Raw genomic sequence first — 6646 nt, 5'->3', positions numbered from 1 at the left:
GCTATTTATTTATTTAAAAGAAAAGTTCCACTAGGACCCTAATTATAGTACATCAAATTAAAATTTTTAGTTCATTGAATTTTTAAATTTTTGTCCAACAATACAAATGAGTTTAACGATAATTGGTTTAACATTTCAACCGAGGTTGGAGATTTGATCTTTTATCTCCACGATTGTTATACTAAAAAATTTGTCTAACATGTTCCTACCTGATAGATCCTAAAGTTCAAATTTTAGATCTAGCGAGTCTTAATATTTAATAAATAAATAAATAAAACTATTAGACAAAAAGTTTATGTCCATAAGAATTTTGTAATAGTCCATAATTTTTTTTTTCTAAAAAAAAGAAGAAAATGATTAATAGGTCCAGAATCTATACATAAAATTCAAGAATCTATTAGATGCTAATGGAGTGAAAGATCAAATTTGTAAGGACCCAACTTTCTAACATATACTATTAGGATGTTACATATGCATGCATAAGCTTAAAAATAAACATCTTGCAACTTAAGCAAAATGAAACAAACCTTTTTATTTAAAGTACAGAATTTGGACAAATTAAAAGTTTAAATAATATAAAACCTTGGATCGAGGTACTCCTAAACATGAATTTTAAAATAGAATTTAGTAGATCGTTTGCTAAAAACTAAAACATGAAAGACATGGAAAAACATATGCGAAATCGTCAGTCTAGTCCCATGGGCACAGTCTTAGATTCTTTCTATCATGCGTCAGTTTGTCCTCACCCTTACCTGAAAAACCTAGCATAAGAAATGGTTAATATAAAATACTCATTAAGTGACTCACTACTAGACCCACTAGGTGAACTTATTAGCCTTCATATCTGAGCACGTGTACATAATATATCATAGACATAGAAATAGGCATAGGCATATGTAGTGAACACGAAGGTCTACAAATCATAGATAAGTAGTGATCCTAAGGGAACATAAATCATAGCATAAGTAGTGATTCTGAAGGAACACGAATCATGGCATAAGTGGTGGTCTCAAAGGAAAACAAATCATGGCATAAGTGGTGGTCTCAAAGGAACACAAATCATGACATAGGTGATAATCCCAAAGAGACACCGAATAAGTCATAAATAGTGGACTCGAAGGTTCACAAGCCTAAGGTATATACAGCCTGATAGGGAAGCTGATAGTCACCGTCTATTCTAGCATACATTAGACAACCAATAGGCCTTATTCCATAAATCATAATCATAATATCATAACCATCATATCCAACATGCAAAATGCAAATATAAGATCTCATGTCATGTTCATAACAACATAGTTCATGGATTATCAGAATGTCCACACAATCCTTGCATCATTGAAGTATAGCAAATTATTCCATAGAATTCCATAGCAGCTTTCACAGTATATGCTCAATCTAACATCAACAATTTAGTAGGATGCTTGGCTCGAATTGAAGTTCAATTGAAGCTCAAATAACGATTATGCAAACAACTTAATCTCCAACAAAAACTTGAATTAAAACAAAACAAACACGACAAAACTCTTGGCTCAGCTAGATAGCGGCCTAAGTCCCTCTTGAAATAAGGTCATGGGCAAACCAAAAAACTAGGCCAAAACTTGATGAATAATTAAGACCTTCAAGAAATCGATGAAAACTCACCCAAATCGAGCTTTGATACCATTGGACGGCATGCTTTCAACTTCAAAACTTCCCCTAAATCTCGAATCTAAAACCAAAACATAATGGGTATCATTAAATTGGAACCAAAAGTTAATGGGTTTTCAAGATACCTCAAAACTCCTTCCAAATAACACAACTTTACCCAAAACCCCAAGATTCTGATGAGATCTGACGGCAGCGGGACTTGGGGGCGACGGACAACCGAATGGTCGCGATCTACAAGTGGACTGTGCGTAGGACTGGGTTGTGCCACTCACAGTACTCGCGAACGGACGAAGCAGCAATTGAAGAACTCGGACAGTGCCTTGATTGGCAGCATAATCTGTTGAAAAAAATGTGAAAATACCCCTTTATTGATTTCATGATTGATGAAATATACAAGCAAGTAATAGAAGCAAACAGAATCAATAAACACTCTAATTACATTTAATTTGAGATATAAAGTATGCTATTTCAGAAAAACTAAAGTGGATTTCAAGTTGAACTTACCTTTGATGAAATTTTTCAATTCCAAGTTGTTCTTCGCTCCAAATCAACTCCAAATTGACAGTGAACCATCAAGAGATCTTCTCTACTATTCTCAGTCTTGAATTTGAGTGGTGGAACTTGAATTTAAGTGAACTTGGTGAAGGAAATTGAAAGGGTTTGTGAGAAAGAAGATGAGGTAGCAGAAACTATTTTCCAGCTCAAGTACCTTTGATTCATCTTCAAATCTGAGTGTTTTTATTGAATCTAAGCATGCAACCACATTCAATCTGATGGATGGCCAACAACTACTTCCTATCTCAAGTGGGAATTGTGTGATTGTGCATGAGAAGCACCTCATGGTTGAAGGTGAAAGTGGGAAAACCCCACTTTCTCCATTTTTTCCAAAAAAAAATCTTAATTTCCAAAAATCTAATTAATTCCAAATTAATTAAATTAAATTTGATTAATTCCTAATTAATCAGATTCAACATTTCTATATTCAATTTTTCAAATTGAATTTAAAATTGAAATTAATTTTATTTTTAATTAATTAAACATATTTAATTAATTAATTAATTAATTTAATATCGAATATCAAATTAATCATACATCTAATTTCCAACATTAATCTTATTCATATAATTAATATTTAAATTAATATTTAAACATTATAAACTCTCCAATTTCGTTTAATTTTAACAAATTAAACGTTTAATCATATCGAAAATAATTAAACAAACCCTGATTTTGAGTTTATCCAAACTCAAAACCCCATTTTCAAATTGAAATTCAATTTGAAAAATTCAAATTGACATCATTCCAAATTCACTTATTAATAATTCGAGGTGTTCATGTTTTACAAGCCAGTAAAGGGACCTTATGGACCTACAGATCATGAGCTCCAACGATTAAGATTAATTGGCTAAAACTCTTTTGACTGAATTAATTAATATTCACTAACTATCGAGTCACATCACTATAGCTTGATAGTTTCACTCTTCTCATTATAGATATCTTTGTGTCCACCTGATATAATCATAACCAGTAAGTCAACCCTTCACAGGTTGTTCGTAACAACGGCTGGATCAATATGCTATCTTACCTCCGATATTACATCTTCTTCCTTAATTTCCCACTGATCATTTAATGAAAAATTGGTTTATGATCCAATCACTAAACCGGATCCCTCTCGGGTCAGTGAGAGAGTGGAGCCCCTTGTTCAAGACCTTGGTTCAGTACTTAAGAGAAAAATCTTTCTCCTATCCCTAAATAGGGTAGGCATAAACTCCATCCTGCACTCTATGTCCCCAGTTATCTACCCAGTATTATCCCTGAAATGAGAGGCTTATTGAGTCGGCACTGTTGAACAAACCCTCACCCATGCAAATCTAAGTATAACCCCGAATAAACAGGAGTTCATAGTTAGCTCAAGATTAAGATCGAGTTACCTAGGTCATTTAAGCGAAATAGTCAGTCTTAAACAGTAAAAAACATTATATATTAAGAGTGACTTATTTCTTGGTCTGATCTTATGCAAACTCATTGCATAGGATGCCTCCATTTCTCATGTCAATACATAAACGAATCTGGATCACTTCGTTTGTAGTATCTTTACAACAACTTATAATAGCTACAGAGTAGGCCGCATCCAATAGTGTTACCAGAATAAGGTACCCAACCTTAATGATATATTATAGACCGTTTTGACTATTTACTCGAACTTGATCCATTTTTATGTCTCTACATAAAATTCAAGTATTCATATAATAGTCATGGATCTTAGTTTATTAGATTTAGACTTTATGAATACAGTTAATAGATTCAATAACAACTTTATTGAAGAAATGTTGAATAACATCTTTATTGATAATAAAATATGTTTAAATTTACAAATTGCGAGTTTTATGACACCCAACCCAACAATGATATTGTGAATTTACAATATTGTTCTTCATTTCTTGATTTTTTTTTTTTGCTTTCTTCTTTCTTCTCCAGCTCCTTTCTTTTTTTCTTTTTCTTTTTTTCGTTCTTCATTTCTTCTTCCTTTCTCCCTCCCTGCGTGTCATTTCTTCTCTCCAATCTCGTTTCTCTGTGCATTTTCTTCTTCTTCTTCGGCATAGCGAGTTCACATGGACAACTTTGATGCAACCAAACTCCGATGAACAACAGTAAGCGTGAGAAAGAAGATTGATTTTGTTAGTGAGGAAAGGAGGAGCGACACTGGTGAGAGTGAGACTGATGAGAGCGAGATGGGTTAGAGTGAGACCAACGAGAGCAAGACAGACGAGAGCAACATCGGCGTGAAAGGGAAGAAGAAAACCCATTGTTCTATGGATGTTCGCATATGGATCATTAGCGAGATTAGCGAGGGTGAAACGAATGAGAGTATGAGGGAAGAAGATGACCCATTGTTCTATAGATGTTTGCAAAGGAACCATTAGCGAGAGCAAGAGCGAGAGTGAGCAAGAGCAAACACTTTTCCACTTGCGCGGGAGTATATTTTGGTAATTTCACCCAAATTTGACATCAGCAAAGGGTCATTTGGCATTTTTTTTTTTCAAAAACTAGGTCATTTGACATTTTCAATCCAATTTTTTAGTCATTTGTACAAATCTCTTTTTTTTTATTACTTATATATATTTAAATCCCTAATTTGATTTCTTATATATATTTGCCTTTTCCTTCTTAAGTTCTGATCTTCCATTAAATTCTCAGCTCCCCAATATTTCATCTCTTTTATCCAACAATAGCGTCGATTATCTTATCAAATTATCTCAAAAATTTATCAACGAAAATACAATCATGATAATTAAGATGTTTGGGAAGTTACAGAATCATCAATTGAAGGGATGGTAAATATTATTTTATCCACTGACATGCTTTGATTCACATCAAATTATTAGTCCATTTTTAAAATATAATTACCTATTAGATGCAAATCTAAAAATTTTAAAAAAATGGTAGAAGTCAACATAACTTACTAGTACGTTGGCTTTGAAGTTTAAATTATCACAGACCCCTTTGTAATAGTAAAAAATATAAAAGTTAAAATCCTTTGTATACATTTTAAAGTTATAGGGCTTATGAGACACAAATTTAAAAGTTGAATTGAATAACTAACCCGACTCATGTTTTTGCCGTCCACCTCAATTGTTTGGCCACAGGTCGCTACATGTCAAAATTTTTCAAAGTCAAACGTTTTCAAAAAAAATTTATTTAATTATTATAGTGTGATTAGAGAGGGGTACATTTAAATTTTGAAAGTTTCAAAACTTATTATAAATATATATAAGTGTTGGAATTGGTGTCCGAAATCTCTTTGTTCTCATAGTTTATAAACTTATATAAACAAATTATTATTAATAAAATAAAATTTATTTTTATTTGTGCATTAACTCAATTCAATAAACTAAAATCCAAGGTTATTTTATGTAACATAAATACGTATCTGGTTAACATTGATGCGTGTGAACTGTGATGCGATTATGGTGTGAGTTTGCGGTGATATGTTATGCAGTGAACATGCAAGTTTTCCTAATAAGACCTAAGTATAAGACTCACTAGGTTTCCTGGTAAGTCTAGGGTCGAACATAGGGACTACTAAGTAAATATGCGACAGTTACTTTGATTCTCTTGCAGTGGTGGAAACAAATGAGTTGGATGGTGTTTTGATTAAGAATTTTTCTTATGCGACGGAGTTTGAACGCAGAGTTGATGAAATCGAGAGTTACAATAAGCATGTGATGAAGGGGTTGAGAAGAGGTTTAGCTAACACTTCCTAAGTTTATGTATAGATTATGCGATCATGCTACACACAAATAACAGCTCGTCATCTCTCAATGCAGAATGCCATAATTCCTATTTCTAGGACGCATGCAATGTATACAAAAAAGTCGAAGGACTTATATCTAAGCCTCTATTCTTGTCTATGTGATGATGAATGATGCACACATAAAACAAAGTGACCACATACTATCATATCTTATTTCTAGGGTGCATGCGATGTGTAATAGCAATAGAACTTATGTCTAAGTTTCTATTTCTTGCTTATGCATTTCTAATCTGACTTTCTCAAGCCTAGATTCTAATCTGACTCTCTCAAGTCTAGATTCTATCTTTAGATTACTCTTTTAAGTATCTCTAAAGGGTGAATGACGCATACATAAGACAAGATGATCGCATAAAATGTAAATCTTAAGTCATGCTAGCTAAGTACTTCTCAACCCAATCAGAAATTTAGCTACTCTTGCGAAGTATGGAGAGATTGAACATAGATTGAAATGAGAACTCCATTTTCTATAAATAAAGTACGGAATACAAAATAACAAATGGAATTTAGAGATAAGAAGCCCATTAAGCAATGTCTTGCTTCCCATGGCCTTTTATACCATTCTTTTTCACTCCAAATCTGTTCCAGATGTATATTCTTGCTCTCGCAAGTGTTGGCCCTCTCTCCTTTATAACGCTTTCCAACAGTCTCTCGATCTTTTCGGGAATGATCTCTCGGCTTCCT

At 33.1% G+C, this 6646-nt stretch overlaps 1 long non-coding RNA gene across 2 annotated transcripts; it reads right to left on the bottom strand.

Annotated features, from left to right (window-relative positions):
• Positions 1-443: 443 nt before the first annotated feature.
• On the bottom strand, positions 444-2510 carry LOC120074211. 2 transcript variants are annotated; one of them, XR_005480921.1, is made up of 4 exons: positions 2155-2510; positions 1808-1987; positions 1645-1711; positions 444-761 (listed from the first exon to the last, which is right to left on the bottom strand). It is a non-coding gene; the product is annotated as an uncharacterized LOC120074211 (long non-coding RNA). The 2 variants fall into 2 exon arrangements; XR_005480920.1 differs by having other exon boundaries at positions 444-752; positions 2155-2509.
• Positions 2511-6646: the final 4136 nt, after the last annotated feature.

The sequence above is a fragment of the Benincasa hispida genome, chromosome 3 (assembly GCF_009727055.1).
Source record: "Benincasa hispida cultivar B227 chromosome 3, ASM972705v1, whole genome shotgun sequence".
Taxonomy (NCBI): Eukaryota; Viridiplantae; Streptophyta; class Magnoliopsida; order Cucurbitales; family Cucurbitaceae; genus Benincasa; species Benincasa hispida.
Note: the sequence above shows the minus strand (reverse complement) of the source record. Positions and strands in the feature narration are given on the sequence as shown.